Source organism: Lissotriton helveticus, chromosome 3_2 (assembly GCF_964261635.1).
Source record: "Lissotriton helveticus chromosome 3_2, aLisHel1.1, whole genome shotgun sequence".
Taxonomy (NCBI): Eukaryota; Metazoa; Chordata; class Amphibia; order Caudata; family Salamandridae; genus Lissotriton; species Lissotriton helveticus.
The window spans coordinates 466,544,711-466,571,325 of record NC_136062.1 but is presented as its reverse complement, the minus strand read 5'-3'; positions in this window follow the sequence as shown (position 1 = coordinate 466,571,325).

Genomic DNA, 26,615 nt, shown 5'->3' with positions numbered 1-26,615 from the left:
TGGTTGGGGGAGATTTCAATTGCCAATTTGAGCCACTTCCATCATTTTTAGAAGGAACATCTAATGAGGAAGAAGAACAATGGGGAATCCCGAAATTGGCTGGACCACCTGTGAAGTCTTGGTCGCCATTAGCCATGCAAATTACTTGCTTAACCCTTGCGAATTCCCTAAGGGCCTGGAATGGTCGGGTGAGTGGCGACGTTCCACCAAAACCGACTTTTAAAAAAATCGGGTATAATTCAAGATTGGATTATATATTCATGGAAATCTCTGAATGGGACAGAATTGTGGACTTTCACGTAATGCCTCGAGCCGACAGCGATCATAATGCGCTGATTCTAAAAATCTCAACCCCGGGCGTAAGTACACAAAATCAGGGTGGTGGTGACTGTGCGGACCCGAGATTGATTTTATCTACAAACCGGCGCAGAGTTCGCTGGTCTAAAATTGCAGGAAATCCCCAGGACATCCAGAGGCTATATGCAAAGGCTGTTCCTGTTTTGCAAAAAGTTGACAACCTTATGTTCCACCCTTTCTCGCCTGAGGAGACCCATTGAGAACTTGGTGTACTACATATACAGATGTGCACCACTTTAGCTGACGTTCTGTACCCGGAGCAGAAGCAACATAAAGGCAATGGACGGGGGACTTGTGCCCCATGGTTCAACGCCGCCTGTAGAAAGGCCAAAACTGATTTGCTAGGGGCGATGAAGCAGCAGCACAATATCTCCCTGGTAAGAACTAAAAGAAGGGAGTACAAATGCCTCATTGCCAACGCGAAGAGTGAACGGGATCACGGTAATTGGGCAGACATGACTGATGCGCTCAAATACCGAGATGCCAGGAAATGGTGGCAGATTGTCAAAAACGGGTCGGCTGACCCTACCCCTGCAGTGGAGGCCAACATCGCACCCAGTGTGTGGGAGGATCATTTTAGATCTCTATACACTGAGGCCGACATGGACCCCAATTAGGCTCAAGTAGATCCGATGACGGGCTCGACCCCTACGCCACTTCTGGACACGGATAAAATCAGTGTGGCAGAAGTCGGCGTAGCTATTGCTAGACTTGCCACTGAAAAAGCTCCTGGGTTGGACAAACTCCCTGGCGACCTATTTAAAAGTGAACCCATGATCTGGGCCCCATATCTGCAGGTTCTATTCAACGCAATCCTGGAGGGGATGGCGGTGCCTGCTACTTGGCTGGGGGCAGAGATTGTGCCCATCTTTTTTTTTTTTTTTTTTTTTTTGGTAAGACTTTATTGATAGTTGCCAGATCCACAACATTTTGAAAGCATTGCAAAAAGAATGAACTTATAAGCAGTCACAGTGACGTAATATAACACAGCTATTCAGCCGACAACCTTCCGGTCCGGCAGCAAACGTCTGGAGTGTGACATCAGGCAGTCAAAATACATCAGCAAGTAGTACATTGTCTTATATCTCTTTTTTTTCTTAAACCATAGAAAGTACACAACTCAAACATTAGACTCCTGCTGAGAAGGATAGATATAGATTGTCAGATTAATCATCCCCTATGTCGTATCCTATGCCCAGTTACCTACGATGCAAACACACCCCCGCCCCAGGAATGCTCTAACGGAACTAAGACTCAAAAGCCCCTTATTCCCACTGGCCAACCGCCCTCCTCCCACAGGCCTAACCCTCCAGCTCTTCGTCATCGTCCGAGCTGTCGCCCTCATCCTCTGATAGTGGTTCGCACAGGTCCCCTCTATATTTATTCCACGCCATCCAAAGTGCATTCCATTTGCGTGGGTTAGCCCTCATTTTGTACACAGCACGTTCAAGCATCATCAGCCTGTCCGTAGTCCTACACCACAAAGCCAACGTAGGTGTTTCGGCTACTCCCCACCTTTGCGCGATGTCGCGTTTGGCCACCATAGTTCCGATCGTGACCCATTGCTGTTTCCGACGTGTCAGATCCGTCCCCTCCCATATGTGCAGAAGACACAAACGAGGGTCTGGGGTTAGTGATGTGTCAAGGGCCTGGGAAATGGTGCGCATGACCTGCTGCCAGTAGGGCGAGATATTCGGACAGTCCCAGAGCGTGTGTAGCAAGGTACCTTCCTCCCCACACCCTCTAAGGCAAAACGGGGTCTCCGCCCTGATTGTGCCCATCTTTAAGAGGGGCTCTTCTCTGCTCCCAGCCAACTACAGGCCTATTAGTCTAATAGACGTCCCCCAAAAGATCTTTGCTAGGCTGATCCTGGACCGTTTACTAGAATGGACTGAAGAGCACTCAGTCCTGAGCCCATATCAGGCGGGTTTCAGGAACAAAGTGTCCACTGTAGATCAAGTCTTCCGACTTTCCATGATATTTTGGAAAAAGGTACAGTTGGAGGGTGGCAGCCTCTATACTGTATTCGTTGACCTAAGAGCAGCCTTTGACCTAGTACAGCGCATGAAACTTTGGTCCATGCTCTCTGGTCTGGGGGTCCCACAATACCTGTTAACCATGATTATCAGACTACATACTGATAACTACGCTCAGGTCAGATGTGGCCGGGAGGGGACACTCTCCAACAAAATCCCCGTTGACAGGGGGGTTAGACAGGGCTGTGTGCTTGCACCGACCCTGTTCTGCCTCTTTGTCAACGGGGTAATAGCGCACTTGAATGGTGTTGAGAATACTGATGCTCCCAAACTTGGAGGCAGCAGGGTGCCCGCAATTATGTTTGCGGATGACACCCTGCTGCTCTCAAAGTCTCCAATGGGGCTCCAGCGAGTTCTTGGCGGTTTTGAGGCATTCTGCAAAGATCATGGTCTAGAGATCAATGCCTTGAAGACCAAATATATGGTCTTCAACCCCCCATCTCGAGTTCGCTCTAATCCATGTTTTGGGTCTAATAAGTTGGAGAGGGTCCGAACCTTTGACTACTTAGGGATCACCATAAATGAAAAAATGTCATGGGTCCACCAACGGGAGAAAGCGCAACTAAAGCTGGCCCAAATAGCAGGCGGAATTACCAAGCTAGTCGCCAAGAATAAATCCACTTTTAAACCGGTGGGCCCCGCTTTAGAGATTTACAGAGCATAAGCCAGGGGAGCGGCTATGTATGGTAGTGAACTCTGGGGCCACACGTGCAATCGTGATCTGGTTGTAACAGAGAACAATTTTATCAGACAACTCCTATTACTTCCTTCTAGCACACCCTTGCTGCCTATTAGACTTGATATGGCCCTGAGACCTCTGGACGAAGACATGGGCCTGCGGCCACTGTTATTCTGGCGTAGGATTTGGACAGTTCCTGAGCTAGCCAACTATAGGGCAGAATTGCAAGAAATTCTCGCTTTCCCAAACATCGGGAAAATCCCCTGGCTAAATTTTATCAAGAAAGAACTAATTAAATTGGGGATTCCTACCCTTTGGTCTGACCCGTTAGGATCTTGTCCCGGGATTACACGGAGGCAGCTTATCATCCAGTACGAGGAAACCAAACTTGCTATCCATATGCAAGGAACTTCCCACGGCACCTTAACGTCATCTTTTTTAATAATTAAGGACAGATATAGGTTTGAAACTGCCCTAGACATTATAGCCCCAACATCAATTAGGAAATTGTATCTCCAATGGAGGTATGGTAGTTTACCGCTACATGCCCTTACTAGTAAATGGGCCGATCCATCCCCGTCTTTTTGCCCCGGATGCAAATCCGACCAAGAAACTGATCTGCACATATTGTTCTTTTGTAAAGCGTATGTCCAGGCGCGGAGAAAATGGATTGTCCCACTGTGCAAAAACGTGGGCTTCTCCCGTTGCATGCAAGCTTACAGGGTTTTAAAGACTGATCTCTCTGGTCATATTGTCTTTGCTTTAGCCAAATATTTGGGGTCTGTCTGGCACAAGAGGAGATATCTTTTAAATGGGGACTTATAAAAAATTGTCATAACGAAAAATCCTGAGTTAGATAGTTTGAGAATGTCTATATCTGCATAACGTGTTTTATGTTTTTATGCTTGTATATATCTTAATAGTAACTGTTTTACATTCAATGTTATCTGTACCTTTTATGGCACATGATGCGGAAAGAAAGATGATACATCCTATAAACCCCAAAACACACATCTAAAATTAATTACACAATTTAAATAATTAACTATCAATTAATTAATAAAAATTAATTAACACCCAATTATTAATTCATAAATAAAAAAATGCGTTCCACCCTTTACACCTATCAACACCACCACACGCACCTACAATGATTTACACAATTACCATAAATAATTACAAATTACTGAATTAAAATTAACAACCAATTATTCATTAATTAATTAATAATAAATTACTTTGCACATTGAAAACTGTAAAATCTCAAACAAATATTAATAAATAAAAATGAATCAATTAATTTGATATAAATAAACTACTTCCCACCCTATTCCACTATAAACCCACAACCCACTACGGAACCAAAAAATGCTAATAATTTTTTTATCTTTTTAATAACTACAAAAAATGTAACACATATAGAAAAAATACAAAGAATTCTTAAACAAAAAAACATACAACACATACATATAAAATATATACCAAAAAACATAACATTATTTTAAAAAACAATATTTTTAACAACTCTATTTTTGCAAACGATATGAAAAACCTTTTTTTAAGTCGATATCACATTCCCCTAATTTGATATTCTTGAAAACGATATTCTTGCTGTGGATATTTCTGAACCAGAAAATCTTTTACTCTATATTTGTGCAACTCGATATTTTTTATTTGATATTCTGTCTGCACACCGAGGTGGTGGTCCTTAGGGCCTTGAAGTCCTGGGACTGGGGCAGCGCGGCCCCTCTACCATTTTGTTATTTTAGCCCTGGGGAGGTGTGGGTCCCCGAAGCCCAGGTGGGTCCGTGCAGCACCCCCTAATGCTAATATTTAAGCTCCGGGGAGGTGGTGGTCTGCGAGGTACTGGGGGTCATTTTTGGCCCTTGGACCAAGGTAGGCGGTGTTCTTGGGTCCGGGGGGGTACATGAGGCCCACTACCTTTTTACAAATTGGCCCTGTGGAAGTAGCTGTCTCCTGGGGGCCCGCGCGGCCTCCTATAGTAAAATAGGTACTGGCCTCCTGGGTATATAAATACTATAGGAGGGGGCCCCATGAGCCCCCCTCCTAGAGTTATTTATAATGTAGTTAATTATAATGTTGCCATTCCTCCATGATTTGGCCCACCCTGGGTCCTCTTCATTGAGACTGCACGTCTTTCTTTCCAATTTTGATGGATTTGCAGATCCACCGTAAACTTGCAGCAAACTTGACAAAAAAACACCATCTAAAAAGAGACTATTAGTTATGGATTCCTTACCTACGAATTATCCCCAGGCATTAGACTGAATCCAGAGAAATTTTTCTGTAGCAGTATCCCTGAACGTCGGTAGGTGGCGGCGGTCCACTCCGCCTTCGTCGTCCGCGTCGTTATTGCCAGGATGACGTCACGGTAACTACTTAGATGCCACTCCTGTGCACTGACGTAAGTTCTTTCTTTTTCCGCAACAGTCAGCCCAGATCCGGAGAGAGCGGTACCTCTAGTCATTTTTTGACTGTCTTTTTTTTACTTCTTTTTCGAGTCGTTTGACTTCTGGGGTTTCAAGATGTCAGTGACGTACCACATCTCGTGTGCCTCTGGTGCCAGGAGTGCGATCACGACCCGAAGTCGTGCTCCCACTGTGTCGAGCCATGGTCCCGAAGTATTTGCGGGAATGGTCCTGAAAGCTTCAGGAGGACCGTCAGTCAGCTCCGTGCCGCTCCAGGCCCCGAGGGTGGTCACGGAACCAGTCGTGCAGCCATCACCACCACTCCTTGTCGAAGTCTTCGTCCTTGGGTAAGTCGAAGCACAAAAAGCAGGCGAAGAAGTACCGTCACCCTTCACGTTCTTCCCGTCCGTCGGCCGATGGAATGCGGGATGCGGAAGGTAGTCATCCGGCTCCACCCCTGGAACCTGTTGGGTTGACTCCAAGCATTTCTTCTTTCCCGGGAGCCAGAGCGACCCCTGCCCAACATCATAGCTTTTACGAAACCCTCCACTTCATCTTTGGGCAGTCCAACTCTGCCGGCGCGCATTCGGGCCCCAGGGACTCGGCTGGGGGTTCTAGGCCTTCAATGCCGGCGGCTTCGGCCCCAGCGCCATAGGGCCCGCAGGGATCCAGGACTGGATCTGGATCGGCGCCTGTCGACCTTACAATACCTACTCTGGTGTCAAATCCATTTGTGACACACCCGCCCCTTTCGACGTTGGTTGTGACCCAAACTGACATCGACCCCAGCCTCCCTCTCGACATAGACCTGGAGCCAGACCGATGTCAACTGACGCTAGTACCGGCGCCGACCAGGTACTTTTGTACCCTTGTTCTGCCCTGGTGTTCCCTATCGCCCTGAGTGGCAACCAGAGGAGGTTGAGGAGGACTGGGAGCGGTCTGTGGACCCTCTGGCAGGCCAGTTAGAAGAACTGGACTGGAGAGAGGAGGTGGGTGAGGCCAGTGGTCTGGACACCTCTCCAGACTTTGGCACGCTTTCTCCCCCTACCGTGGCTACGGAGGAGTGTGTATCACATGCAGTGCCATTGCATAGGCTGGATAAGGCCTTGAACCTCAAACTTCATACGGTGGCGGTCAGGACTAACCTCCTGACCGAGGTGTTTCAACCGGCAGCAGCTTCTTTGGAGCACTTGGTCCAAGTCCAGCACAGGGGCCCCTGTGGATAGGATGATTGCCCAATGCCAATGCCCGGGTCCGGGTGACCCCATTTCCATCTCCCGACACCCTACCCCCGAGAGCTTGGTAGTCCAAGCCTCTACGTCCAAGGCTGCATTCCCTACCGCTCCACCTGATAGGCGATCCAAGAAGCTAGATCACCTTGGAAAGAAGATGTTTTCTTCCTCCAGCTTATGACTGTGGTCAGTGAACACGGCATGTCTCTTTGGCCGTTACACCCACTCTGTGTGGGACATGGTCGCGCAGGTGCTGCCACAGTGCCCGGAGGAGGCCCGGGCCGTGCTCTCTCATGCAGTTGCTGAGGGTAGTGATGCAGCCAAGTTCGTTATATGATGTGGGCTGGACACTGCCGACTCGCTAGGCAGGACGATTTAAACATCGGCAGCCCTGAGAAGCTACGCCTGGCTGAGGTCCACTGGCTTTTTGGGCGATGTCCAATTGACTCTTTTGGACATACCCTTTGATGCTCGTTGCTTGTTTAGCGACAAAGTGGACAATGTCCTTGAGCCTTTTAAAGATTCTAGGGCTACGGCTAGATGATTGGGCCTCGCTACCACCTCTCGCCCATGCAGTCTGATTTTCGCCTCTTTCGTGGCCACGGAAGGGTTGCCCCACCACGTTCCGCCCAGATCCCCAGGCCAGTGCAAACTGTTCAGCCTCTGCACCGCCGGGGACTTGGGACCCAGCGTCGTGGATCAGGCTGCCAGCGGGCTGGCCAGTCCACCAGTGCCCCCTTTGCAGAAGCCTCCAAACCTTCTTAGTCCAACCCTCCAAATCCGCCAGTTGCCAGTGGATGGCAGGATTCACCATCACCTCCCCCACTGGCAGAACATCACGTTGGACAGGTGGGATTTGCAGATAGTCCAAAGAGGCTACTCCCTCCTCTTCAAGACTACCCCTCCATCCATGCCACCTACACTCAGGGACGTCAATCACTCCCTTCGGAAGGAGAAGTTCAAGTTGTTGGCACTGGCTCAGGTTCTGTCTGCTCTCTACCCTGGATACTGGATGGTAGCGTTGGACATGCAGGACGCCTATTTCCACATTCCTATTCTGCGGGCCCACAGGCGCTACCTATTGTTCACAGTAGACTACGAGCATTTTCAGTTTATCGTGCTCCCCTTTTGCATCACCAGTGCCCCTCTTGTGTTCACGAAAGTGATGGAGGTGGTGGCAGCTCAGCTGTGCAGATCAGGGGTTCCAGTCTTCCCCTATCTCGACAACTGGCTGTTGAAGTCGGGCTCGCCCCAGAATGTCGTCTCCCACCTCCAGACTAGAGCGGACCTCCTAAGGTCGCTGGGGTTCACTATCAATGTGCTGAAGTCACACCTGATTCCCTCTCAGAAGCTCCTTTTCATCTGAGCGGTTCTGGATACGGCGCAGTTTGGGCTTATCCTCCCGAACAGCGAGTCCGGGATATTCGGGCTATGATTCTGATCTTTCAGCCTCTGTCCCAGGTTTCGGTCAGACTGACCCTGCGGCTGCTGAGCCTCATGGCCTTCTGCATCCTGGTGGTGGATCATGCCAGGTGGCATAACTAGGCTCTGCAATGGGACCTGAAGTTCCGGGTGCACGTGGCAAAACATTGATTCCCAATAAATGCAGGCTGTAGTGTCAGGCTTTGATGGTTACACTGCCAGGTTGAGGAGCTTTGTGAGGCTCAGGCCGCTGATTGGTGCGAGGGCTGACAGCACCGGTTGTCAGTGGTGTAGGAAGGGGGGTGCAGTGGGTGTCGGCCGCCCCTGGGTCATCACTGAGGTGGGTGACAAAATGGCATTGAGGGGGGTGACAAAATGGCAAAAATATGTGTAACTATCTATTTTTCCTTATTTTAATAATTTTAATGTGGGCAGGGGGGTGACAAGAAATCTTCCGCACCGGGTACCACCTGACCTTGCTACGCCACTGCTGGTTGTGCTGCTGCTGTTCGTGCATTCACTGGGATTCCTGCCTATATCCAAGGCAGGAATCCCAGTGAATGCACAAGGCTACAGGGCACAGCAGGGAATCAATACATGAAAGAGAATTTCTTTTTTTTACTGCCGATTTAGCTCGTAGCTTTAGCAATTTCGTGCGCTAACATCAGGCAGAAAATCACAACATTACGAAGAGCTGGCGGGTGTGTGCTCTGTCACTGCCTTCTACACTCGGCAGATGTATGCTTCACTGGCTTTTAACATTAACACATTTCACCTTATGTTTAAGGAAATAAGTCCATTAAAGGTACAGATGAAGATTCTTGCACAGGCAGTGGGCCCACAACTCATTTGCATATATTTGATCTATTTCTGAAATGGTGCAGCCGAGATAAAATTATTGAATGAATGAATGAATGACAAAGTTTATAGAGCGCGCAGCTACTCCCGAAGCAGTGTCCCGGTGCTACAGATTCACAAACTGCTGAGCAGAGAATATAGGTTGCCAAAAAGCTAAGTCTTTACCATCTTCTTGAAACTCAAAAGGTCCTGGACAAGTGTGAGCGGCAACGGCAGCTTGTTCCAAGCCTGTGCCCCTAATCGGCTAAAAGACTTGTCCTTGGGGATACATACATTGGGGACACATACATAGGCCCCCAAAGTTGATCTTAAAGCCCTTTTAGGAAAATACCAGTCGACTAGTCTTCTAAGATAGATGGGACCCCTGCCATGGAGGACCTTGAAAAATATTACTCGCGCCTTAAACAGTATCCTTTCTCTCATAGGGAGCCAGTGAAGGCATTTAAGACGCGTTGCCATGTGGACCCCTGATTTTAAGCGAAGGATCGCACTGGCTGCAGCATTCTGTACCACCTGCAAGTGTCTTAGAAGACCTTCTTGCAGACCTAAATAAAGGACATTACCGTAGTCTACTCTCGATGTAATCCTCGCCTGGACCACAGTCTTCCTACATTCTACAGGTAAGAGAGGAAGGTAATTCCTCACCATCCAGAGAAGGCCCATGCAGGTCCCCACCAGAGTCTGAACTTGGGTTCTTAGAGAAAGAGTATCATCCATTCGAATTCCTATGTTTCTCACTGTAATTTGAGCAACACTGGGGGGTGAGTATTCAGCTGGCCACCAGCGGCCCCAGTCATGGACTGTGGGTTGTCCGAAGAAGACAATGTCAGATTTGTTGGAGTTGCACTTTAGCTTGTAACCCGACTTGTAGGCTGGGCACAGCAGATGAGAAAGGGGGTGTCCAGATCACTTGCTCTCTGTCATTCAAGTAGGAGGTTAGCCAGGCTAAGATTGTTCCACCAAAACCCGTACCTTCCAGCCTATCCAGGAGCCTCCTGTGTGGCACCGTGTCGAACGCTGCCGACAGGTCCAACAAAATCAAAATTGCACAGCCTCCCCAATCCAGTACTTAGTTTATAGCTTCTGTCATCTCCAGCAGAGCCGTTTCAGTACTGTATTCAGCCCAGAAACCCGACTGACTGGGATGCATCAGATGATTGTGTTCCGCAAACTACATCATTGTTTTGTCAGGGCTGGAGGGAGGGATATAGGCCTGTAGTTAATGGGTATAAGGGGATCCATACTCGGCTTTTTAAGAAGAGGCAGAATCCACGCTTTTTTTTAAAGAGAAGGCACTGCTCCCCCGCCAAAGAGGAGTTAAGGACCTTATTAATAAACGGGTTTATGGTCGAAGCCAGAGCTGGAAGTAACTTCACCGGGCAAGCATCCACAGGTGAGCCCGACTTCAGGCTCTGCAGATAAAACAAGGATTCGTCTATTGAAATAGCCGGAAAATGCAGCAGCTGTGGGCTTTGTAGGATTTTAGCGGAAGCTAGTAGTGCTTCAATATTGTTAGTATTGCACCTTATACGCTTAGGTTAGAGATCTCTTCAGTTACAATGGGATTCCAAGCATCTAGTATAATAGCCGGTCTCGCATTCGACAGCATTTCCTGTGGTAGGTGATCGCTGTGTGCATTGTGACCAATTTTAAAGGTTGCTATTTTGTTGAACATAGCTAATGTTGTAAACATAAAAGCTAGGTAAGAGGAAGTTTTTGAAGAGTGGAATGTGGCGGCTGGTGGATTATCCTCCAAGAAGCGGCCGTTCAAAGCTTTTAAATTTAAATGTTCTAATTGCTGTAGCAGATGTTTAGACCATCTTGTCGGTTTATTGATTTTTGCTCGGCCCTGTATCAGTATACCCCATTTTGCTGTGAGTTCTTGTACAGGGCCGTCATCTTGGCCTGACCCAAAAAGGTGTAAATTGAAACGCCAGCAAGGATTATATGGTCAGTATCATACTCGCCACCATTGTGGTAACAACCGCCTTCCACCTTGTGGATTCCACAACACTGGTTGCTCCCCACCATTGTGGTAACAACCGCCTTCCACCTTGTGCATTCCATTTTTGTTTAAAATCAACACTGGTTGCTCCCCACCATTGTGGTAACAACCGCCTTCCACCTTGTGGATTCCATTTTTGTTTATAAACAACACTGGTTGCTCCCCACCATTGTGGTAACAACCGCCTTCCACCTTGTGGATTCCATTTTTGTTTATAAACAACACTGGTTGCTCCCCACCATTGTGGTAACAACCGCCTTCCACCTTGTGGATTCCATTTTTGTTTATAACAGTATCATACTCGTTCATCATCCTTTTTATTTCTTATGTCAGCTCCTTTACAGCTTTTTGTTTTTGATTGGGATGCACATATGTGTTAATTATTATAACTTCTTGGGGCAGATTGTTGAACTTTAGTGTTATCATTACTGCTTGAACTATGGACTGTGTTTTGCCTATTGTAGGTATTGTCTCCCTATATGAAAACAGACCTCAGCCAAAACATGGAGCGTTTGAGCTTAACACCAGAAGAACTCAAGCTTCACTTCACCTCTGAGCACAATCATGGGCATAGTGTATATGGGGCGGTATGTGGTCATGCGATGTGGCTTGGTAGTAGTAGTTCGGGTTGACTGCCACCTGGTGGCTAGGCCATGACTGATACGTTTAGGGTTGGTTCTGTTCAGATATGGCACAGATGGCTCAAGAATGATGAGAAGGTGCTCTATTTGCAGGAATTACCAGAGGTTATCAATAAATCATTCATTCTGTTCTTCAACTATATTACAGTACAATGTACAGAATAGTTAATATTTAAAAAGCACTACTGCATCGCTCAACTGGTTGGGAAATTAATCCAGAATTGTCATCTAATTTCAGCCTGTTAGAAACATTGTTCCATTTTGTAAACAACCATACTGGTTTGCTAGTGGACGTGACTTTTCAGTGTGAATACACAGGTATGGTATAATCACTCAGCAGGATTAATTTAGTAACTGAAGCTTAATAATTCTCGCCCTAAAATATGATTCAGTTGCAGTTCATTATAGTATTCATGAATATTTCTTAGAAAGAGGTTTGCTGAAAAGAGTTGAGTACTATTATCTCTATTTAGCGATACATTGTTGGTTTCATAATAGAGCTTCCTCTAAAAATATTCTTAAGATTATATTCATCCCTTTTTCATGTATTTCACTTTCTGTTGTATTTTACTAATACTCAATAAACAACAAAAGAGTAAAGCCATATTAAAATGTGTAGGGGCTGTTAAGACTGAGTTAATTGGTCCGTTACATCCTAAGTGAAAGTGAGGTCTACATGTTTCAGCCTCCAAATGCTTATCATGAGGCTTTCTTCAGGACCATGGACCATGGCGGTATGCACTCGCTAAGGTGCACCCTAACCAGAGGACTCAAATAGAACCAAGTTACTCACGGTTCACAACTGACGCCTTCAGGACTTCTGAATGCGTGAATGACTATTAGATGTAGGCGAGCCTTACACCATGGATCCTGGTGGTGGCTTCTAGTCACACGTACTCCATAGTCTGCCGCTCGTGTGGCACCTGATTTGAGCCCGTTATCAGGACCCAGAGGATCCATCGTCTTAACATCCACTACACATTTTAATCTTACCTTACTATTTCACCATTAAAAATCCTTTTGGACTAGTAAAGGCAATTTTATTTTTCTGCACCATCACTTGCACTTATCACAAAAAAAAAATCCTGCTCCGCCATAGTCTGGCATCATAGCACACCTCTCTGGTTGGAACCCAGTGATGAAGCATGTCACCAACTAGGTTGGTGAGTGAGAGCTCTTCTAACGAACGAGTGACTGCTGTTGTTAGCCCTCCACAATCTGGCTCCACTCTTTTGTTGTTTATTAAGTATTCCCCAGGGGGACCTAGAGTGGCAGCTGTTCTTTCCCTCTCTCTCCTGTTGTTTATGTGTATTTTCTTAATAGTCAGGACCACTCGAATTATAGGCAGGGGAGGGTCAAATTATGCGGCATGTTGAGTATTTTATGCAGCATGAAAACACATATTATGCTGTATTATGCGGCACATTTTGTGATAGTTTTACTTCATTATTTTGTAATTATTAAGCTTGTTGACTCTGAGCATTTGCTGTACCTCATTAGTACCCCTTTAACACCCAAATACAGCAATAGGCTACAGAAAGGTGACCAGTCAATCTTTGGAAAGGCCCTTAACTGCACTACAACACATGTCGCTGTGATTTTACAAACATTTGAAAATTTCATTAGTATTCACCTTAATATTTTTCAAAATGTTCTTACGATAAACTCATTTTGGAGGCAAAGATATATTTAATCAGATGTCCAATAGGCATTCTGTCAGGACATCATTGCCCAAAGGTGAGAGCTGGGGGAAGCAGTTCACTTGAAACAAACACAAGAAAGAGACTGAGGCACTATAATCAGTGCAATTGTGGTACTTTGAGGCCAATGTCATGCTAAAAAATTGAGTTTTTAGTCTAAATGGAGAACCTAATCTTTTCTGTATTAATTGCGCAAATCGCCTTTCTGGTAACCAGTTGAAGACTTAATGGAGGAGTGCTGTTGTCTTGAAACACGCAAGTGATCCCTTGTGTCCTCTTTATAGGCCAAGGAAGCTTTCTTGAACTTTGCCAGTCTAATTCTGAGAGAGCAGCTTCTGCAGGTCACAGAGCCCACCTCAGGGAATATGCTGCCACATTTAGCTCTAATTGGAGCTTTGGAGACCCCGCGGTTGACAGCTTTGCAGAGAGTGTTACTATACTACGACCTCACTAAGGTGAAAAACATTAGACCAGCAAAAATAGTGGGGCGAAAAAGATGGTTTGTGCTGACAGGAGGTGGGACCAGGTGGAAGGAAACAGCAAATGGTGGGCGGATGCCTAGCAACCAGAGGCTTCTAGTATAAATGAATCCACAGAAGAAATGGGAAAGTTGACAGAGGAGCTTGTTTCCATTATAGTCGTCAATCTTATTTAGTATTTTAACTTTTGAAGGAATAATGAAAACTACCATTTCTCATGTGATTTCGGCAGAGAACAGTTTTTTTGTTAATAGTGCTATGTACAGCAATGCCCTTGTTATATAGCCACGCTTCTCTGCGGTGTTTAGTGATGTACAATTCACATTACGTTTAAGGAACATGTGTTTGGTTGCTTATCCTTTAATTTGTTTATGAGCTAATATTGAAATAGAATAATATCGTAAGCTTTAACAAAATAGGTTCTATAAATATATTGTGCAATAGATAGGCATTTGGATTTCAACATTAACAACCCATACTTGGTTTGTGCCACACGGTGTTTGGGGTAAAAACCCAGGGGCATATCATCAACGGCCAGCAAAAATTATCGCTGACCGCCTGTAGTATGTGAAATCATAACGCCGCCTATCGCCGGATTCTATCGCCCGGTGAGCGCACTATCAGCAACACGCATCACCGAGGTGAGAGAAATCCAGGCAATATCGGCGATAATGGGCATTAACGGAGGAATACCTACGATAAATAAAAGAGTAAGAAATAAACGTTGCTGATAGGGAGATGTGGACTCAGCATAATGATCCACATCCCATTATGAACATAGCCAAATCGGGAAAATAGCAGGCGTAAGAAACCTGTGATACAGCGGGTTAGAGCTAGTTTCAATGTTGCTAAGCCGGTTAGCGATTGCCTTGCTGATAGGGAAAACCTCTGTTAGCGTTGAGAATCGCTGTATTTTACTAGGGAACGCCTACCTTGCATCTCATTAGCAATGCGAGGCGATAAGTTTATGTGCGCTAAGGCATGGATTCACGCGTTAGCGTGTCCATGCTGATAGGCAGTGGCGTCACTAGGGTTGGTGTCACCCGGTGCGGGTAACTCATGGTGTCACCCCCTCACGACTTACCGCATGGACCTCCTCCGCTCCGAGTACGCCAGTGGACACAGATGGCAAATAACGGGACCATAAGATAACGTTAACCCGAAAACCACAGAAATACACCAGTTATAGTTTGGTAAAAAAACTATAACTTCCACCCCATTATGCACTGGCCTTCAGCCAGGCAGTGCATCCACCCACAGGAAAACACCCAATCCATATTCTTGTCCTCTTAAAAATGAAAATTCACATGTCATGAGTGTTGTACTATTTAAGGTCATATGTGATCATGTTTGGGCAGAAGTTATATAGCTTTTTGACTAAACTAGAACTGGTAAATTTCCAACGTTTTCGATTTTTTTAAACATTAGCTAATGCCTCATTCCAGCAACTAACTACAACATCAGTTTAACTTTAATCTTTCCGTGAATTTTTGTTTTTATTTTTTTTATGTAAATAAAGGTATTAGAAACTTAAAATGTCACTTTAACCTTTGCTATTTTTTACTGAATTTCGGGGGTTCTTTGATCATATTCTAAAGTGGACCAAGTCCGAAACCTTCAATTTCAGCAAACCCCAGCTGTGCATGATCATTGTCCATGTGCTGCAGGGGTTGGCTGCAGGGTGTGGCCTTTGGCCAGGCACAGCACCCACCCATCCCATTTAGGGGCACCCAGACCCCTCTCAAAAGAAGACTTCATACACCAGGGGGAAACTCTCGGCTTCTGAATCTGCACACAAGGTACCAGCTCCCCTGACAGCGAAGCCTGAACACCCATGTATCCAGAGGGGCTGAACAGGGAAGACGTTCTCTGCACAGGAAGCAGTAAGAAGACGCGTCCACACCCTCTCTGGGCTACAAATCAAGGTTAGATGATGTGGTCAGTAGGCCTTGGACAGCAGCTATCCGGCAATCATGCATTATATCAATTCTCAATCTTTATTTCGGCCGATTTGACCATCAAAGATATACAATAAGAACACAATTGAAACCTTGTAAAATCATCAGAAGTAAACAACAAATGCATATTGTACAGAGTAAAATCGTTCCACCCTAAAAATTATTAAATGCAACTAGAGTGAAAGCGGATAAAAAACCATACATTTTAAAATTGTTTAAACTAAAAATTATATGGGAGCCTGCGACTTTAAAATACGGGTGCGAGTATGCCAGACATTTACAAGAAATTTAGCCAGTGCAAACACAATTGGACCCGAAAGATCAGTTTTTAGAATTCTATACATGGGGAGGTACTCCCGGCAACCAAGGTTTCTAATGAGCGGTAGGAGCCAATATTTCCTCGTGGCCTTGTAAGTTGGACAGAACAAGACCACATGTAGATCACTTTCCTCCTCACAAGCACATGCCAGGCATTGCTTGGTAGAGGGCGGTGTTGACCAGGAGCTAGTATAGGATCGCAGAGGTAATGTGCCATATCTCCATTGGAGAAATAGCTTCCTGGCCTGCACGGGAGACATAGCATCCAGTACCCTCTCCAGCCTATATGAATCCTTGCATTGCGTAAATGCAGATGTTAATGACCCCTCACCCTGAGAGTCCAAGGCCATAGCTAATTTCTGCTCATGATAAGCAGTGGCCAGAGCTTTTCGTGGGATCTTAAGTGAAGCATTCGCTGGATCAAGCCACAAATCGGGGAGCCCCAATCTCATACAAGACTTTTGAATATATTTTATCCACGGGATCTGCAAAGGTTTGGGGTGGGTTAAAAACTCCCTCAGCTCCGCCCTGTAAACAGAGAGTTCTTCACTACTCCATAGCCTCCGCCAGAAGGCTATGGGTCTGAGACCTAGTTCATCTGCTATTGGTCTCAGTCCCAAATCCATCCTCAAAGGGAGGAGCGGAGTACTAGACGGGAGTGCAACTATCTGTCTAATATAGTTATTCTCAGTGACAGACAGACTGCGGGAGGATATGTGACCCCACAGTTCCGCCCCATACATAATGGCCCCCCTGGCCTGTGCCTTGTAGATCTGAATAAGTGGCCCCAACGGACGATATGTGGAGCTTTTCAACATCCGAGCAATGCCCCCTGTGGTCTGCACTAATTTAAGATTGGCCCTAGTCTGGTGTGTTCCCCATGACATGGTTTCATTCAACGTTACACCAAGGTATTCAAAGGTGGAGACTCTCTCTAAACGTGATGATCCCAGTAGGGGATTCAGGCGTGATCTTGGGGTTGGGTTCAGAACCATAAACTTAGTTTTTGCAGCGTTGATTTCCAACCCCCTATCAGTGCAGAAGGCCACAAAAGAGTCAAGGATCCTCTGTATCCCCATGGGGGTTTTGGACAGCAGCAGGGTGTCGTCTGTGGAAAAGTGAATTTTGCCACGTCATATGTGCCTACGTGTTCCCCATCCTATACTATATGTGCATGATCGATATGCATGTATCCCCCTATGATCGATTAAAGACGCAATCATAGTTGTGTCCAACTCTAGTATGCCAGTTTCCAGTTCTCGTGAAAGCAACGAATATTAGGCCTATGTTGCCACGTTTTACAGTGTGCACGTTATTTCATTGAATTGTCCCAGTTTCTAGGCCTCAAAAAGGGCCCGGACATCAGATTCAAGCTCCAGTCTTCTGAACCCTCTCCGAGGAGCGATGCAGCCCCCACCTGCATCCCTGACCCTTCACTTACTTCCTGCCGCGCGGTGCCCGGCCCGGTCTGGCTCTGCCCGCCTGTCTGCCAAGAGTATGTTATGCTTCTAGTTATCAGTTCAGCTTTCCTCCTTCACATTCCTAAGCTACTGAACCGCATCAACAGTTTCAGCTATGGTCTAGTCTTTCTGTCTCCATGCAAGAGAAATACTGTATTAATATTCATAGAAGATTCCTAGCACATGCAATACATGTAGACATATGCATGCACCAGCCTTAGTGTCAAGTAGCCTTTTGCCCTGATAACTTTTGGATTCTATCAACATGTACTCCAAACACCAGATACCAGATATGCTATAGGTACATGTCGTCCTGACACCGCAGACTTTAGTCTCCTCTTCTAGCGCAGAAGTCATAGCCCCCAGTTCTCCCCGGTAACACGTCATTGCCCGTTTGCGCACACCACTAGGTTAAAGGTCCCAGCTGCTCGAGTAGCCCCCTCCATGTTTCCGACCCATTCATGACACTTCTGTGACGTTCACATCACATGTCTCAATGCACGCCCTGTACACGCCTTCTTTTTCCACCCATGTGTTCTTATCTTACGTTTGTCATAAGTTACGCCTACTGTATGTAATGTAATGTAATGTAATGTTTTACTATATATATGCTGCACTGTCGATGAAATGGTGCAGCTGCCTTCCTTCCTTCCTTGCTCCCTATTTTATTTCAGGCTGTCCCGTTCCAGTCCCTTCCCTTTTGCCTGAATAAAGCCTGTTCAACTCGGACACATCGGATCCTGCCTCTTATTTATTGAGCTATCTGTTATGTTAATATAGTCAAAAATAGTCCCGGTATTATTTATTTATATACCACATAATGGCGCCCGAATAGGGACGAGCCCCTTCCTCGCGCGCTGGCGATGCCACGCAGGCCCCCTGACCCTCTGCAGCCGTGACGGAACTCTACTGCGCACCGGCAGATATTTCTGCTTCAAGTCTCCCTCAGGCCCACGGAGGAAACGGAGACTGCGGTCCGACATCCAGACGAAGCGGTGTGGAATGCGGTTCGTCCCGACCAGAGCCCAAGCCGAGAGAGCAAGGTCCGAAGTATCCGGAGGCCCACCTGTAACCGAAGTTTCCGAAGTTCGTAGTCCGACGTCGTAGCAGTCCAGTCCAGTCCGAGGCCTTCCAGTTTCTGCTTCCCGGTGAGTACCGTCGCGGGGGAAGTATCTAGACAGGATCATTAGTTTGGTCCTGGTCCGTTGGGTTTGGGTACACAGATCCAGTCCGAAGTATTCATCTAGGTGGATACGGGTCCTGACGTGTCTCTTTATGGGACCGGTATGTTCTGTACTGTTTTAGCAGTGCATCCAGTAATTCTAGTAAGTTTCGTTTTCGAGAAATTCATGTGTTCTGTTTTCAGTGTATCAGGTAGTATTCTGTTCGAATTGTTATTCATGTATTTTTATGTCGTGGTATGAGAGATTTGTTCGCTATTTTATTACTGTGATTATTGTGTATTGTGTTCCAAGTGTATTACGGAAATGCCTTTGTTCTCGAAATTACGCCAGTTAAAGACCAGAAAAGGGTTACTCGAAGAAGCAGTTCCTGTCCCTCCTAGGGACAGTCCAGGACATTTTATGTATCACAAGCATGGCTTAGATGCCATAATATATCTAGACTTATGGGCGGACTATACCAAGGAACTAGAAGAGAAATATAGATGGCCCGTGTCAGGTACATGGGATGCCGAGTGCATCATGCGAGTAGAAGAAGCATTATGGAAAAAGAAAGCCAGACAGTCCCAGAAAGATGCCATCGAGTTATGGCGCAAAGAATCTCATAAAAGAACCGAAAAAGAATTCAGAAAAACAGAATTAAGTAGGGAATCCTCAGAAAGAGCCCAAGAAAGGGAATTAATCGAAGAAGGTGAACGAGTTAGAGCAGAACAGTCAGACAGACAGAGAAATGCCCTTATTAAAGGTATGTATCCTCTTCTTGCCGAGGGCTTGCCAAAAGCAACCCCGGAAGCACCCTGTAATTTCCCGCCACCATTGGTCCCGATTAAGCTACGTCACAAACCGACCGCAGCTGATATTTTTCTTTCGTCCTATTTGGACGATACAGTCCCAGAATATGCAAATCCCATTCCGCCTGCTCCCATTAATAATGTAATTCCTGCTCCTCCAGCCGCTGGTCCCGTGGGTCCAGTTAATGTTACAGCACCTGTTACAGCACCCCCGGCCCAGCCTACAGTACATGTACCCGCTTTACCAGTCACTCTACCAGCACGTACAGTATTCACCGACGATTCTAGTTTAGGAGCCGCGGGGGGAGGTTCTCCTCGTACCCCGCCTCAACCCAGACGTCTGACGCTACATGAACTAGCGTTACAGCGTACGCCAAAAGTGTCTACATTCGTAGATATCAAGCGAGCACTTGCTGAATGTCGTTATGATCCAGTTCCAGGCGATGATCACATGGTCATATATTCATTACGTTTAAGACGGGTTGCCAGCTATTTGGACACCCTGCCCGATATGGGAGAACATCTAGACAGAATATATCGCTTTATCCGTACAGGAGTGAATCCAGGAAGTATTCACGAAGCCATGGTTCAAAGAAAAGTCGAGACTCAGCTCATGATTTTAAAGTTTTTGATTAACTGTTTAATAAGAGAGCAAGATTATCCAGAAAAAGATCAAGAAGAAATGAAAGTCCTGATTAGGTGGAGTGACAATATAGCCGAGGGAAAACACAAGACACAAAGTTGTATAGAGAGTATGTACAAGAAAATTCGTAGGGAAATCATAAAGATACACGAGAAACGAGAAGCAAAACAAGCAACCGAGAAAGAGAATGACTCTTCTAGCGAAGAGGTAGACAACGAGAATCCCGACAGAATAGCGTATGTAGGTAGAACTAGACTTTCCGAACGACATTCACGCCTAGATTACAAGAAAGCTTTTCCCCCTCCAGCACCAGAACAGTGTTCTCTTGAGCAAGTATTCCAGGCTACCGATCACATTCTGAAATCACGAGTAGGTTATAGTGAGCTTAGTACAATGCATGAACAAGAACTAGCCCGATCAGCAGTCCGATGGACTACTGATTCTACCACTTTTCCAGACGAAATAGTGGCCCAAATGTTTCTGAAACTGCCCCCAGCCGAGCAACGACTGGTGGGTATGTATATGATCCAGCACCTCATTATGCTGTATGAGGAACAACATTCTGATCCAGGTCCTCTACATGATGTATTAAACGAGTTACTCCAGTACAGATGGAAAGGTCTAGGTACCGATTTAATTAGTGTCATTCTAGAACAACGTCACAAATACCGAACGTTTCTGAATCCGCATTTTGTTCACGTCTCACCCCCAGAAAGTAAATCATTCTACATAGATAGACAGAACCCGTTACGAGAAGTACATCCAGTCAAGAAAGAGGGGGGTGGTCTAGAACGAGTATTTGTTTACACCCCTATCACGAAAATGGAACTCTTAGAAATGAAAAAGTTAATTCCCTGTCATGATAAAGATCCAGCAGGGTTCCACCGTGAATTAAAGGACATGCGCCGTATGGGAGAATACACGTATCCTGATATCATTAAAATGCTAAAGGTCCTGTTGCCTGCGGGCATATATGAAAAACTCAAAGAAAAAGAATGGGAGGTGGGAGAGAAAAAGATAGATTGGACAGCATTAGAAACTGAAGATAATATACGAGTACCAGGTACCGGTCTTGGGGATAAAGCTAAAGAATTGCCCGAGTTATTAATACAAGTTTTGCCAAGATTACTAGCCACGAAAAAGGAAGATTGGGATGCCATCTCAGCCTGTAAACAGAAACAAGACGAAGATACTAGTGATTTCTATTCTAGATTTGAAAAATGTTTCATTATTAATAGTGGTCTGAAAACAAGTAGTGAGTCGTACCCTCATCTTTTTGTCACCAAACTAGTCGAGAATTCAAGTCCACAAGTTAAAAATCGAGTCCTGAAAGTCGAAAGTACCTGGCAAGCTAATACTCCGTCACAGATGCTCCAGATGCTTCAGTATCACCAGAACAGAATCAGGGAGGAGCAGGAACGCGAAAGGAGACGTATGAAAGACACGAAAATTAAAGTATTAGTTGCACAGTCTGTTCCGCAAGACAGTCAGAAGAGGGGTCCGAATCAAGCCAGTCATCCTGCAGTTCCCGTTAAAGGGACATGCAATTACTGTAAACAGCCAGGTCATTTTATAAACAAATGTGCAGTTCTGAAACACAACATAGCTACTGGTAAAACTAAAGAGAGACCACGTCCGCCTAGACAAGAACAAGTCCCACAGACTTCTCAGCCACCGCAGAACGCACAACAGACAGTTACAGTACCGCAGCCTATCGCTGCAACACAGCACGTTACACAGCAGATGTACCAGTATGCACAGTCAGAGTATCCAGATTATCAGCCATATTCATGAAACAGCCTAGAGAGGGAGGTAGGCTTGCCTCTCATCGAGATTCCTGTAGATCAAGAGGGTCCCTATGTACACAGTCAAGTATTAGGGAAAGACAGAAAGTTTCTGATTGATACAGGGGCAAGTAGGACTACCATCAGTCATGACGAGGTTCCAGGGGCTCCGCTCTCAGGCTCTAGAAATGTTTCCCTTGGATTTTCAGGAAAGCCCATTGTTAATGAAATATCGAAACCAGTTACTCTAGAGGTTGGTCCATTGTCCCGAACTACAGATCTGTTACTCACGAAATCTTGCCCAGAAAATTTGTTAGGCATTAAGACTTTAAAAGAATTAGGAGCAGTCATATGCTGCTCCCCAGAAGGGGTCCGTCTGTTTCTCCGTGATTTCAAAGGTCATTATGTATTACGTGATTTTGATCCAAGATTATTGAATGTACCACAGCATTTATGGGCGCAAGGTCCAACTAATGTAGGTTGTATGCACATCACACCCCATCGTGTCACTCTGAAGCAAGGTGTTGTTTTACCACGAATCAGACAGTACAAATTGCCACCTGAGGCTGTAGCAGCCTTATCCAAAATTATTGACGAGCTTATTGTTCAAGGAGTGGTTGTAGAAACTGACTCCAATGTATGTAATTCTCCTATCATTCCGATTCTGAAACGTACTGATCCAAATGCATCTCCAGTTTATCGATTAGTGATTGACCTTCGAGAACTTAATAAATGTATTATACCCCAGTACCCAGTAGTCCCAGATATTTCTTCCCTATTGACAGCCATTGATTCTGAAGCCACATTCTTTACAGTTATCGATCTCAAGAACGCATTTTTCAGTGTCCCCATTCATCCAGACAGCCAGTTCCTTTTCGGATTCTGTTTAAATGGAAGAAGCTATAAATTCACACGAGCACCTCAAGGTTTCACAGAAAGTCCTAGTATTTACAGTCAAGCACTTAAGAGACAACTAGACAATATTCACATGCCAACTGACACTGCCCTGCTCCAGTATGTCGATGATCTACTGATCACAGCCCGGTCTGAACGTGACTGCGAGCGTGCGTCACTTACAGTTCTGTATTTTCTGGCCGAGATGGGGCACAAGGTGTCCCCTTCCAAATTGCAATTCTGTGTCCAGCAAGTGGTCTACTTAGGACACTTACTGTCCAAGAGGGGTAGGCAGTTGACACCGGACCGTATCCAGTTAATAGCACGTCTTCCACAGCCCAAGACACAGAAGGAGGTACGAGCTTTTATCGGCCTCACTTCTTACTGCAGACAATGGATTCCTCAGTATGCATTTCTAGCCAAGCCACTGATACAGTTAACGACACAGGAGGCAGCCGTATCGACTGTCCTCCCTTGGACATCTGAACATACACTTGTTTTTAATGAGTTAAAGAAAGCTTTATGTAAAGCACCTGTTCTAGCAACACCGAACTACAGTAAGCCTTTTACACTTTTTGTTACAGAACGTGATGGTACTGCATTATCTGTTCTCACACAAGATCAAGCAGGACAATACAAGCCCTGTGCTTATTTTTCTAGCACATTAGATCCAGTGGCCCAGGCTCTGCCTGCGTGCCTCAAGTCAGTTGCAGCCACAGCTCTAGCTATCAGACAAAGTGATTCCATAGTGTTAGGACACTCCTTGACAGTACAAGTTCCACACTCCGTGGAAGTTCTTTTAAACAGAACACAGACTCAGCACTTGACAATTGCACGTTTAACAGGTTATGAATTGACACTGTTCCAGCCACACATAGAAATCAGACGCTGCAACATTTTAAATCCAGCTACAATGTTACCGTCAGTTACTTCAAATCCTGCCACACATGACTGTGTGGAAGTTGTTAACACTATGACAAAGCCTAGACAAGACTTGACAGACATTGCATTACCCGATCCCGACCTGACACTTTATGTGGATGGTTCATGTATGAGAACAAGTACAGGAGAACTAGTAGCCGCGTATGCAGTGACTACTGAAACCGAAGTTATAGAAACACATCGTATTGACACCCTGTCTGCTCAGGCAGCAGAGCTTGTCGCTCTGACCCAAGCCTGCATACGTGCCAAGAACCTGAAAGTAAATATATACACAGATTCGCGTTATGCATTCGGAGTCGTACACGACTTTGGAGTACTCTGGCAGGAAAGAGGTTTTATGACTTCTCATGGAACCAAGATTCAGCATGGTCTCCTCATTCAAGCTCTGTTAGATGCAATACATTTACCGACAGCTATCGCTATCATGAAGTGCAAGGCACATACGAAAGTCACTGATATCATTTCCCAGGGTAACGATCTAGCAGATCGAACGGCCAAGCTTACAGCTCAGACTCCAGACATTCCAGTTAACACGACACTGACACACATGCCAGAACAGACTACTTGTATGACAGTTAAGGACCCTACACAAGATGTCATAGATATACAGTTACATGCTACTCCCGATGAAATCAAGAAATGGTCCGAACAAGGAGGGGTCCAGACAGATCAAGGATGGTTGACGAAGGGAAAAGCCACATGGTTTCTCCCCGACTCTATGGTCCAAATCATTATTAACACTGCACATAGTCCAGCACATCTAGGAGAAAAAGCCATGTTAGACAGCATCCAGAACCTTTGGTTCAACAAGCATTTACGAGCAGCAGCCAAGCAGAAAGTACGTACCTGTATGATATGTTGTCAGTTCAATCCAGGTAAAAGTGTCCCGGTGGAACAAGGTGGATTCCATCCTCCTGACCACCCTTTTGAAGTCCTCCAGATGGATTATATTCAGATGGAGCGATGTCGAGGTTTCAAGTATGTCCTCGTAGTTGTATGCGCTTTGTCCAGGTGGACAGAAGCATATCCAGTTCCAGATTACACAGCTGCGACCACTGCCAGGCAGTTGGTTCGTGAGTTCTTTCCCCGCTATGGATTACCTAGGGTCGTGTATTCAGATAACGGCCAGCCATTCTCATCCGAGCTCATGAAACAAGTATCCCTTCTGTTAGGGTACCAGTGGAATTTCCATTGTGTACGCCATCCTGAAGCAGCCGGTCTCGTAGAGAGACATAACCAGACCCTGAAAATCCGCATTGCCAAAGTGTGTGCAGAGAAAGGTGTAGATTGGATGGTAGCACTGCCAGTTGCCCTTTTTTATATGAGAATGGTTGCTCACTCCCGTTCAGGTCTATCTCCCTATGAGATAGTGTTTGGTCGTCCCCCTAACATGTGGGGTACACCTAGACCCCGTACCATTACCGATATTGACAGTAATATGCTGACAGATTACCTTGCCTCCTTGATGTCTGCACTACAATCTTGTCGTTCACAGGTTGCCGCTGCATTTCCAGACAACACCGAGGTGAAACCACATGAAGTCGTTCCGGGTGATTATGTATTGATAAGGAACTTTGATTGTTCAAGTCCGCTGGAGCCCCGCTGGAAGGAACCCCGCCTCGTCCTCCTCACCACCCGGACTGCGGTGAAGGTGGAAAACAGAAAAGGGTGGCTACACGCGAGCCACGTCAAGAAATTCCATGGACTTAAACCTAAAACTTTTCTCAAGGACTGCCCCGTTCTCAAGGACTGCCCAGACAATGAATTTAAACTTCCCCTGTTAGAGAAAACTCTGCAGCAGGAGTATAAATCCAAGTTGAGGTCTAGTAAGTCAGCCAGTTTAATTGTCTAAGTCCCTCTTGGGTGAAACGGTTAGACAGGTTCCTGACATGTATGAGATAGACCCACACAGTGAGAGAGTTAGTCAAAACTCTAAGAGATGTATCATCATTCTATTATTTTTATTGTTCCTGAGTCTTATGATTACATGCATAAGTTATGCGTTACATTTATGTTTTCCTATTTCACATGTACATATGTTTTCTAATGTTACAGTAGAGCACACATTTAGTGATCTGCCTCCTCACGAGTTATCTTATCGTCTTGCCATGCGTAATAATACTTTTATCCGAATGTTGCACTATTCACACCAGACCAGCAATGCCACTAATTGTTGGGTGTGTGGTCGACTCCCCCCTTTCCAGACACCGAAGGGAGTTCTGCCACTCTTTCCCTATCCATTTTCACATAATGGTTCGTGTGGAGCATGGTCCACGTTAACGTCATCCTCAACTGATATGTCCCTTCTGAATCGAACATGTTTCCCAGACAAGCAAGGTCTTTCCCATAGAACAGGGTTAGATCTAGAAAATGAAGTATATGATTTAGGTAATTATTCCTCGAATTTCATGGTCTTGAATGTCCAGTCCGATACTGCTCCAGATTTGCCTGCTATTTCAGTACTACCAGTCAAAGGCGAATTATGTGTCAGAAAGAATGGTTCCGCACATGTAGGACATAGTGATTGTACTACTGTGGTCGAGTATAGTGACAGTGGGAAATCTATTTTCAAAGCCTCACGTCATTCTTATTTTGTTTGTGGTCAGACCGCATATGTTCGTCTGCCCCTCGATTGGGATGGAACATGTTACATTGCCTTCCTACTGCCACCAGTTTTTCTAGCCCCATCCGATTATCACAGAAACACACATCTAGTACACGTTAGGCATAGAAGGGAGACTGAGTCCCCAATTGTCGATCAAACGGAAACTGCTCTAGAACAATATCAAGACTTCAATAAAGGTTT